The sequence below is a fragment of the Oryzias latipes genome, chromosome 5 (assembly GCF_002234675.1).
Source record: "Oryzias latipes chromosome 5, ASM223467v1".
Lineage (NCBI taxonomy): Eukaryota > Metazoa > Chordata > Actinopteri > Beloniformes > Adrianichthyidae > Oryzias > Oryzias latipes.
The window spans coordinates 4,705,239-4,716,629 of NC_019863.2; the positions used below are offsets into that span (position 1 = coordinate 4,705,239).

The window sequence follows — 11,391 nt, forward strand, 5'->3', positions numbered from 1 at the left end:
ATTTAGATGAACACATAATGCATCATTTACTAGACCCGCCTATTTGTAATGCAAATCTATTGAGTTCTTGCTTCATTCAGTTATCTTTGACATGAGAGGAATGACAACATTCCTGTTGCCATAGCGCCTGAATACTTACCTTTGCTGGATGCTTGTCCTCAGCTGGGGTTCTTGTTCCTTTTATACAGTGTGGTGGGAACCCATCACCCGCATGTTTCTGTATTTGGTCATGTTGTCTGGTCCTATGGCAGCGCATCAGCTGTCATTGTTTTTTAATAGGGTGCCATTGTTGCATAAGGAACAACATGCAATACAGGTTTAAAGTGTATTCCAAAGCATTCAAACGTTATTTGATTTGAAATGGTTCATTTTAAGCAATCAAAGCAAGAATAATGCACAAAACAATACCATCAGGAATTATACATTCATTCAAAGACGTATCAAACTTAGGATAATTAGATATTAAATCAAGGATTGCTTGAAAGGGAGTGGAAGGAAGCCAACTTATATTATCCCACTGCTGTTCTACCGTAACCATTTTCATTACCTGATTGATCATTATCCAGTTCATAACTTCATAAGACAGAATTAAGAATACTTAAGTATCAATAAATCACATGGGACATTTATATTTATTTTCTATGTTCTGAAATATCACTGGCAATCATTGTTCTTCAATAATGTAGGATTGATAGAGGCATCCTCAGAATTGCTGTTCACTTTTGCATTCTTTGTAAAATCCCATGTGGATAAAACATAAATATGGAGCTGTTTTTTTCATTCTGAAGTTCCAGAGTAGGTCGGGAGATACACACAGTCCAAAGATGTGACTGATGCATCTTTTTTAAAGCTCTCTGGCACAACAGTAGACATTTGCTGTGCTTTGGTGAGACTTTAAAGGTCAGTGATATACAGTTTCACAGTCCATACGGGTCAGAAATGATTAAAAAGTAGAAGGACGGCGTGTGTTCCTGCCAGAGGATTACCTATGAAGACAATGTTAACAGCTGCTATTGAACTCAACGGAGACAATTCCTAAATGTGGAGCAGCGGAAAAATAGGCAGCAGCTCTTCTTCCACAATGGTTGAAAAGAGACTGAGCAAAATATTCTCATTTCTTCTTTTTTTATAGAGTTTTAGAATGACCTATCAGATAAATCTATTCTCAGCCTTTTTTTTGTGCACTTTTTTCCTAAAGATTTATTTGGAATGCTATCTTTTATACTTGTTTCTTTGATTTCTTTACAATTTTTTCTTCTTTTTTTTTTTTTACCAAACTTAAAGTTACTGTAACAGAGGTTTAAAAGAAAAGCTGAAGATGCTGAATAAGATGGAGTCACTGATGGAAGTTCTTGGTTTAAGCTGTTTGGCCAAGAACATTAACCCCACAACAATTTACAAATGTAAGCTTGCACCCATTAAGGCACTGTTTTCTTTGGAGAAAGGATCACCTTACATTGGTTAATGTGCACAAGAAATTCATAAGTGGTTATGCAAGGTTATAATGGCTCTCTGTCTTAAGGGAAGCTGCATTACATGACGGATGCTTTGAAATCTTCTGTCTTATTTGGGCAAACCTCAAAAATAGCACCAGGCGTACAATGAAGCTGAAGCCAAAGGCTGCATGCTCAAGAGGTTTATTGTTTTTTTAATCAAGTTGGACACGCATCCCCAGTTTCTGTATTTGTCAACAAGCAGCAGCTGAGCTGAAGATTATAAACCAGTGTGAGTGGAGCCTTCAAACGATCTCTAAGTGGACCCTGAATATTTCTGTCTAAAATCAACCGCGAAAGTTTCTCCTTTTGCTTTAGCTCTGACAATCTCAGTGTCGCATGTAATATACCTTTTTGCTTCCATCTAAACACAGAGCCTTTATTTTAGACTCTCTGCTTCCCAGAACGGTCTTCTTTTATCAGTCAGGTGACCAGGACAGCAGATTTATTTCTGATTTATTTGATCTTTGTGCCTTTTTTCTCTGGAAGGCAGTTAAAGGATGAAACAAACCTACAAAGTAACATACACATCAATTGGATGGAAACAAACAGCATGAAAATCCATTCCTAATAACTATTCTATAGTTTTTAAACTGTAATTGTTTTTAAGTACATTTTACAGATTGTGTTTTTTTTTTTTGTAATGTAATTAAAACTTTGGAGTTGAAGTCTACAAGGCTGTGACATAAATGAACGTCAGGAAGTTTATTTTCTTTCTAACTGTTACTCTCTCAGACCTCTTAGAGTTGTAAATGAGTTTTGAAAGAATTATTTTGGGTTTGTACAATAAATTGTGTTTTTTTTAACAATCTCTATTGGGGATTGGCCTATGGGGTTCCTCTATGTCAATCCGTTAGTAGAAAGACGGCGTCGTGGTTTCAAATGTCACACAGCTTTGTGTTTAAGATTGGACAGACACCAAACTAGGACAGCTGTGGTAACCAACTTTATTGCAAATAAAGGATTTTTTTTTTTGCTTGTTAAAGAACTCAAAGTTTTTGGTCGGTTTTCTTTTTTTTTTTTGTTGCGAGAGGTGATTTTCTCTTCAAGAATTGGGTAAGGAATTATGAGATAATAGAAGATGGAAGTGACCTGTAGTTTGTTGACAGATGAGCTTTGAAATTCTGAAAAAGGTAACATCTCTTGCTGCTAGTGTTTAAAATGCAACCCTCTTACAGTTTCTTTTTCAAACTGTTTTAACTGGATTTTATTTAATTTGATCTATTTATCATTTATTCTTCCTGTATGCTGCCAAAACTTTTGCATTTCTGTTTGACAATTTTCAAAGTTTACTTTTTTGTATGCATTTTGTTTCTGTTGTATAACTTTCTTATATGTTGTTCACCTTTCAGCACATTCCTTCCGGGGTCACCACAGAGAACCACCTTTCACTGATTCGCAAAAGTGGTTTGGCAGAGAGTTTTACACCGGTAGTCTTCCTGACACAACCCTGAATTGTATCCGGGCTGGGGGCCGGCACAGGGAGACCCAGATCGGGCCATCTTATGGCTGCATAACTTTCCTTTATAATGGTTCCAACTCTCTCTCTTATTGAGTTTTTATGTTGGACTTTTGCAGGGCTGGCCTTTATCACCGGTTCTGTTCATAGTTTTCATGTAGAGAATGTCTAGGCGCAGCCAGAGGCCGGAGGGGGTCTGGTTTGGGGACCACAGGATTTCGTCTCTGCTCTTTGCAGATGATGTTGTCCTGTTGGCTTCATCGAGCCAGGACCTCCAGCGTGCATTGGAGCGGTTTGCCCATCTCGGTGTTCCCCCAGAAGAGCTGGAGGAAGTGGCCGGGGCGAATGAAGTCTGGGCATCTTTGACTAGACTGCTGCCCCCGCGACCCGGTCCCGGATAAGCGCAGGAAGATGGATGGATGGATGGCAGAAGAAATTAATAAATGTTTTTGTGTATAAACATTTATTAAAATGAACGTTTTTGTGCTTTTCTGTGTGGATATGTTGGCTGATACTATTCTGAATATAACTTCAATCCAAAAAGAACACTTGCTGACATTAAGTGGCATAATGGAGACGAGGTGGAGCAGAATTCTGGACACCATTCTCCCTAAGTTTCTTACAGAAATAAACCTTTATAAGTATTCATGGTGTGTAGAGTCATGGGATGTATGTGCTAACGGAGGGGAAGAGTGGTGATAAACAAATTTTAATTAGTAAATTTTCCTGCAATGCAGCCCAACAGAAACGTGATTCCATCATATCCTGGATGTCTCAAAGTGAATTAGAAATATCGCTGTAATATTTGTTGCATCAATCATGATGTTTCAAATTTTGCACACTTGTTTCTTTCATGGAGCCCTAACAATGACTGCTTTTGCAGGCAGCTATGATGGTTGAGGAACTGAAGGAGGAACAGGAGGTCAGGGCTCATTTGGAGAGGAGGCAGAAGATCATGAAGGTGATAGTAAAAGACCTGCAGCACTGTTTGAATGAGACACCAAACCAAACGGCTACATTTTTAGAAGTTTGTCTGATTTACATTGTCTACTGTAACCCTTGTGCTATCCTAGGCACTGTAACGTTGGGAGTTGGGTCATCTAGACCCACTAGACACAGTTCGCTGAACCTTTTTTCTTCAATGATCTGTGATTTTTACTGGTGTCCATGGATTACATGAAATCGTTCCACCTTTATCCACCTTTGGTATGGTAGGGAGAACACATCAATGTAAGGGTGGGGTCAGCTAAGTTAGCACAAGGGATAACCCTTGTGCTAACTTGCTAAATAGCTAACTTGGAGAAAGAAAAAGATTGCTTGTTGGACACCATAAAAAATAGCTGTATGCAGTATTTGACTGAAAGCTTTAAAAACTGCTGGCTTTAATGCATTTTTATCGCATATTTTCTACATGTAACTCAATGCAAAACATGTTTTAAGCCCTAGAGGGCATGAATCATCACCATATGTCTGAAGATTCAGCAATGTATAAACTTCTATTAATACATGCAGTAAAAGGAGTTCTGCTAAAATTGTACATGTGACATTTATCAAGGTTCAAAATTGGATCCTATTTTGAGAAACTTGAATGAATAGGAAATCATGGATCAACACGCATAGGTGTTGTGAATGACGGGTGACAGCGTTTGCACCTCTCCACTGAGAATCAGTCAAAATATGCAGATTTGTAAGCTGGTGAGTGTTTTTCTCCTTTTTTAGGTACTCAGCAAACTTGAATGTTTCTACTCTTCTCATCACCTACTCTGGTAAATGTGAATAATGAAGGCATGAGAGGCGAGGGAGCGGAGATGATGTAAAAAGAACCCCCACGCAGGGGGGCTAAGAGAAAGTCTACCGTCTTAAGGATGTGATGGACAGGCTGCAGCTGAAAGCTAAGCCTGCAAGAGGCGTCTGAGGACGCCAAGAGTGTCAAATAGTCAACACGTCTGACACTAATGGCCATCAAACCAGTCACACCTTGACTGGAGTTGTGTTAGGGATTGACAGTTTCATGAATATTGTCATAGCACCGTAGAGGCAACACCATTTGTTCCTTTGTTCCAGAAATGTCTTAAAAAGAGGCGATTATGTTAGGTTGGTTTGGAAAACGTTTCAAGAGGGTTAAAATGTTTGGTGATAAAACACATTTTAATAAGTAAACATTTTTTTCCCACAATAATTTAATATAGCTAACAAAATTCCAGATGTTAAAAAGAAACATTAGCTTGGTTTGGTAAATCTGATAAATTTAGCAGTTAAATATTCTGAGATTTGTGGCCAAACCTGAGAAGGAGTTCAATCTTGAGTTGGTACAATGTAATTCGGCTAAATTTAGAAAAGGTCATAGAACTGTGAGCATCTGTTGCTCCACAAGAGTCCTCTAAGTTAAGAAAACTGTAAATCTGTGCCTTGTGGTGATAATAAACCCTACAGCTTTCAGTTGTAAACACACTTTAAACCAGGCCTTGTAAACGTTATTGAACCATTGCTAATCCTAAAGATTTTATCTTTGCTTTTTTGTTATCTATATATATTATTGCTTGATCCTTCTAAGATTATGGTGGTTTGAAATCAGGTGTTCTGCTTATTAGCAAAAAACGTATTTAAAAATAAATATACAAGGTGACATTTTTTTATTTTTTCTAAGATTTTGTAGACCAGATGTTTTATCAGTAGACAAGAGTTTTTTAGGTAAATATTTTCCTGCTAGCTTCTTTTTTTAACATGGGGGGGGGGGGGGGGTTGAGACCATTGTCCTCTACTTCTTTAATGTTAATCCGTTTATGTCAAAGGTTGTTCTACAATAAGACTTGAGGTAATAACAAATGACTGAGCTCCTGAGGCGACGGCTATATTTGTGCTCCTTCCAAATAAGCATAGGATCAAGTATCACATTTTTATTGAATTTATAGGCCTATTTTGTCAAGTGTGAAGTCCTCAGTATTCACTCCGAATGTCCTCTGCCCTTCTTTGTCAATCCAGTGTCATCTTTCAACAAGGAAAGAATGCCCACTGTTGCACATCATGGAACCCGATCCCTTCCTTGTCTCGTATGAGGAACAAACACTCGACTCTAGGGAAGGTCAAGCTGCTGGCCCGGCCTTGTTTTCGGCTCATCTGTCATGATGCACAGACCACCAGGACCATTTAAAGAAAGAGTTTAAAAATATACTCATCCCCCACGAGACAAAACAAGTGTCTTGAGACACAAATCTAGTCACCTGTTCGCTCCAGATTCCAGACTTGACAAAAGAGTTGAGCCGCACTAACAAACCAGCCCCAGCCTTTTATGCTGCATGACCTATGGGGGTCTTAAAACTCAGCAGCTGCTTGAGACACTAGGAGAGGTGATGGATTGAGGTTGAAACCTTTCCTGGTGCCAGACTTCAACAGTTGACAGCAGTGGTTTGATCTGAAGATGAAGTTCTTTTGTGTGTGAATGCTTCGCGTTTAGCGGCATGAGCTAAAGGTGACACAGTTAGTGCTTGACTTCTTTCAATGAGAGGGAGGGTCTCAAATATAGAAATGATTTCAAGAACATTATGGATGAAAAAGATTGTCTGAAGGTCGACTGTTTTTTGTTTTTCTGGACAACACAGCAAAGTTAACAGAGTAACTTCACATTAGTCAAACTAAAACATTTTCTTTTACGTAATTGTAACATCATGTCATTTTGATGTAAAAATTTTAGGGTAAAGAATGTTTACGAATGTGAAAGGAATATTTCTTTAAATGTAGCTGTAGACTAATAATTTGAATTGACACATTCCTATAGATGGGACATACCATTCATAAATATCAATCAGCCCCTGTCCAGATTCTGACCTGCAGCATTGCAGAGGCACAAAGTTTGATAACGGAGTAATGTAATCCACATTTTCATGTTCTGGGTTCAGTCAGAGAAGAAATGTCGGTGAAAGGTTTGGACTGAAAAAATTAGGTGACCATCCAGCTGATTGAAACTCAGAAACATCCGTCAATGCTCACTTCGTGATTTCTTATCATAGTGAATCAATATTCATTACAAACATACACAAAAAAAACTCTCTTTAGTCATCCAGCTTTAATTATATTTTGTTTTCTGGTTGATTGCTATTCTTTGACAATTTGAATAAACAACTGCAAAACAGTTCCTGACATCATTTGATCCTACAACATAAAAAAAAAAAAACGTGCCAACAGTTTTAAACAAATTTGATTAGTTAGAGCAGTGTTACCCCTGCTGTAACGGATTTCTGTAAACTGGGCAGTATTTTAATGCAATGTCAGCAGTAAAATATCGTACAATGGCTTTACAGTATTTTACTGTAAACACCAATGAGTTATGGGAATTATCATTGTCACTGCTGTAATTTCCAGGTTACTGTGAATCAGAATACTGTCAGAAAAACACCAACAAAAATATGGCAAATATGGACTAAGTTTAACCTGCTATATCTCTAAGTACCAAGACTGTTTATTGTACGTGAGTTCTAAACATTGTTTACTGTCCCCTCTTGTTAAAATAAAATATGTCCAACACAAGAGGCCCTCAGCTCTCATCTGTTTGCCTAGCTGTTGGACAGGACAAGTTAAAAAAAAGAAAAAAAAAAAAAAAAAAAAAAAACATTGTTTACTGTCATAAGAACAGGCAGATGGATGATACCAATTGCAGCAGGTTTTTTAGCTCAGCTAAAAGTCCACAAAGCTAAATAAGAGCCAGGCAGGCAGGGGTCAATAACAGGCGTGAGAGCATCAGAAAAGAGACAGGGGTAGTCAAGATCCAGGCTAGAGTCGGGGCATGCGGCGGACAATCAGGCAAGGTGGAGGCGCTGATGCAGCAGTTTCTCTGGTTCGCAACTTCCTACTGGCATTTTATTCACGGCTCCAGCACACTAGTGGGTCCTCTCACCTCTCTACTAAAGGCCACTCTCAAACGCCTGGTCTGGACTCTGGCAGCCACAGAGGCATTCCAGATGCTTAAACAGTGCTTTACCCATGCGCTCATCCTCCATCACCCAGACCTATCCATGCAATTTATCGTGGAGGTGCATTCCTTCTAACACAGGGATGGGAGCTGTACTCTCTCAAAGCCATGGTAAGCCTGCCAAGATGTTCCCGTGCACCTACTTCTCCAGAAAACTCAACAACACGGAGCAGAACTATGACGTGGGCGACCGCGAACTGCTGGCCATGAAGGACGCATTGGCTGAGTGGAGGCATTGGCACGAATGGTCGGCTCAACCCTTCCTGGTCCTAACAGACAACAAGAACCTTGAGCACATTAAATCCGCCAAGTGGCTGAACTCACTACAGGTATGTTGGTCTTTGTTCTTCTCATGTTTTCAGTTTCAGATAACATATCGCCCAGGCTCCAAGAACAGAAAGGGTGATGCACTGTTACATATTTATGACACCACAGTGAAAGGATGAGTTCCACCAGAATCCGTTGTCCCCTCTTCACTGATCCTAGCCCCTATTCAGTGGGATATAATGACAGAATTACCTGACATGAAGGCTAAGGAGGCTCCACTGCCATCCTGTCCAGCTGATAAGGTGTACGTCCCACCGCCCCATCGGAAGTGGGGTCTCCACCTAGTACACGACTTGCCAGCAGCTGGACATCCAGGTATGGCCAGCACACAATCTTTGACTGCAAATTATTTCTGGTGGCCCACACTGCAGGCAGACGTGGCCCAGTAGGTGAGCTGCTGTGCATCCTGCCAAATGGCCAAGTCTCCTCGAGAGCTTCCGATTGGTCTCCTGCATCCACTGCCCATACCTCGACAATTATTTGTTACAAATAATCTTCACGCACAGTTACAACATAAATTGACATGCTTGTTGTGCAAATGTGTTCTTCTTTGAAACTAACTTACCCGGAACTAAACTTTCTCTGGAGAAGTCTTTGTTGAGTGGTTACAAACATACTTTAGTGTAGGTTACCTGTTTTGGGGTACAAAACTTGATGTTATCTACTAGTTTTTTGTAAACCACCTTGCAAAGATGGTTTTAAGCTTGTGTGTAACGGCTGAAGATGTAGTACTACTCAGCTTGTCTAGTTCAAAATATCTTGTGTCTGACATTCCACCTACATAGTAAATGATTTTGTCATGACAATGTAATTTTTGTTGTTCCATAAGAAGAGATCAGAGGCAACTCTTTGCCAATGTTTGTCAGGGTTCTGATGGTTTATCATTGGCTCTTTTGGAGTAGAAGACCTACCTTTAAGATAAATAGTATACCTTCTGACCATTTCTTTTATTTGCTTGTTCATTCCAGGCCAAAACAAGATGTCACAGGCTCTCTGGTTACACTTTTGCTAACCCATATGAACTGTGTGTAATTTGGTCAACATCTCTACTCTCAATGTAGAAATTTAGAGATTTGAATCATCTTTGAAGGTGATTCCGTTCATCTGAGAAAGCTCATCTTGATGATTCCAAAATGTTCATGCCGTAAAATTCCAAAATGCTCTGGGGGACACGCTCTCCTTTCCTCAGGCAATCCTTTTCTGATAGTTCCCATCAGCAGCTTCAGTTGCAAGTCTTTCCTGGTCCTTTTCTGTGATCTCTTTTAGTTTTGTCTCATTGGCAGGTAGGTTGCTGTATACAAGGACCTGTATGTCCATGCCGTCTGCAAGGTTGCTCTCGGAATCTGACAATGATTTCCTGGAGAGTGTTTCAGCAACAGGAGTTTCTGTACCAGGGTGGTGGACAATGATACTGCTGCGAGTAGTTTTTTGCATGATGAACTCAAGCGGTTTCTCATTGCACATTGTCATCTCATCGCTTTCCACAATGAGATGATGGCCATAAATGAACTACTGGAAGGGTTTACACCCAAAAAAAAAAAAAAAAAGCCAACAGCTCCTTTTCGATCTCCTTTTCATAGCTGGTTTCACTATTGTCAGAGACTTGATTGACTTGGATTGATTTGGATTGAGAGACTTGGATTGACGCATCAATTTAGTAGTCTGAGCTGTTTGCTGGGGTCAGAGTAGGTTAACAATGGGCCTGGCTCCCACGTGAGCACTTCCTTCATTTTGCGTAATGCTTCATCATGCTGTGCATCCCATACAAATTCACTGGTTTCCTTCAGTAAGTGTCTGAGAGCAGTAGAGCAAATATTGACACGTAGTTCACCATGCCAAGGAGTGTTTTCAGCTCACCTTTGATTTTGGATGGCTCCACGTCTCGAATCAAATCAAATTAAATCAAATCAAACGTTATTTATATAGCACTTTTCCTATAAAATCATAACACGTAGTGCTTTAAATTTAGACAAAACAAAATACATAATTAAAATTGAGCCCCTCCCCAGACCTACAAACAACCTCCCACCGCTATCCCACCCCCTAACTGATGGGGAGACAATGGGAAACAGGCTGAGGACGAAAGCAAAATGTTGGTTGTTGGCTAGTAATTGGGACCCCCTTCTCCGTGAACAGCCGCATAGCCAGCCAAATGCAGGATCACAGGCGGGGACCAGCCTCACTACAGTAAGTGGCGATGCAGGTCCCCATCTAGAGCTGCAGTCGCTGAACAGCAGCCGACCCAGAGAGAGAGGACCCAACTTGTCAGCAATGGGATGGCTGCAGTCTTGGCTTGATCAGGTTTCACTCCATCCTTTGTGATTAGATGACCAAAATAGCTGACTAATGTGACACAGATGGTGCTTTAGTCTGGGTTGAGCTTTACTCCTCACTCTCTGGAAAGTTGCAGCATAACTCGGATGTTTCTGTCATGTTCCTCCTTGCTCTTGCCATGGATTAAAACATGATCAATGACTGCCATGACACCTTTTAAACCCTTGTAAGTTTCATCAACTTTGATGAGTTTGTGTTAAAACTCATTCTGAGCAAATTTCACCCCAAAGGGTATGCACAGAAACCAGTGAACCAGTTGAATGTGGTTACCTTGGATGACTCCTCTGTGAGCTTTATAACCTGGCATCCATAACATACATAACGTTACATGAGTGGGCAAGGGGTAGTGTGGTCTTTTGATTGCTTTGATCAGATCTTTAGGGTCAAGGCATACTCTTAAATCGCCCGTGCGTGGTTTCTCTGCTGCAGCCAATGAATTGACCCATTCTTTTGGCTCAGTCACTTTTGCAATGATACACAGGGACCAGTATTATTAAGACAGGAAGGTCTTGGCTGCATATTATGCCTATCCAGCACACACTGGATACTACTACCCTGCCCATGTCTGCTCCAGAGTTCCAGGCCATGCCAAAAGCACAGTGTCTCTCATGTCAGAGCTACATGTCAAGGAACGTAACATCAACAGCAATAATGAGGTATGGCTGTCAGAGTTATACAATAATATACAGGCTAATATACAATACAATATACAATCTGTTGAAATCTAGCCTTTCTTTTGGAGATTTTTTTTGTTTGTATCACTGGGAGCATGTCTTATGTTCTAGTCATTGACCTACTTCAAGTCAATGGAG

The 11,391-nt window shown here is 40.2% G+C and overlaps 1 long non-coding RNA gene across 1 annotated transcript; it reads left to right on the plus strand.

Moving 5' to 3' along the window:
• The first annotated feature begins 2,300 nt into the window (after window positions 1-2,300).
• On the plus strand, window positions 2,301-3,596 carry LOC110015066. The gene is made up of 2 exons (XR_002290128.2): window positions 2,301-2,549; window positions 2,846-3,596. It is a non-coding gene; the product is annotated as an uncharacterized LOC110015066 (long non-coding RNA).
• Window positions 3,597-11,391: the final 7,795 nt, after the last annotated feature.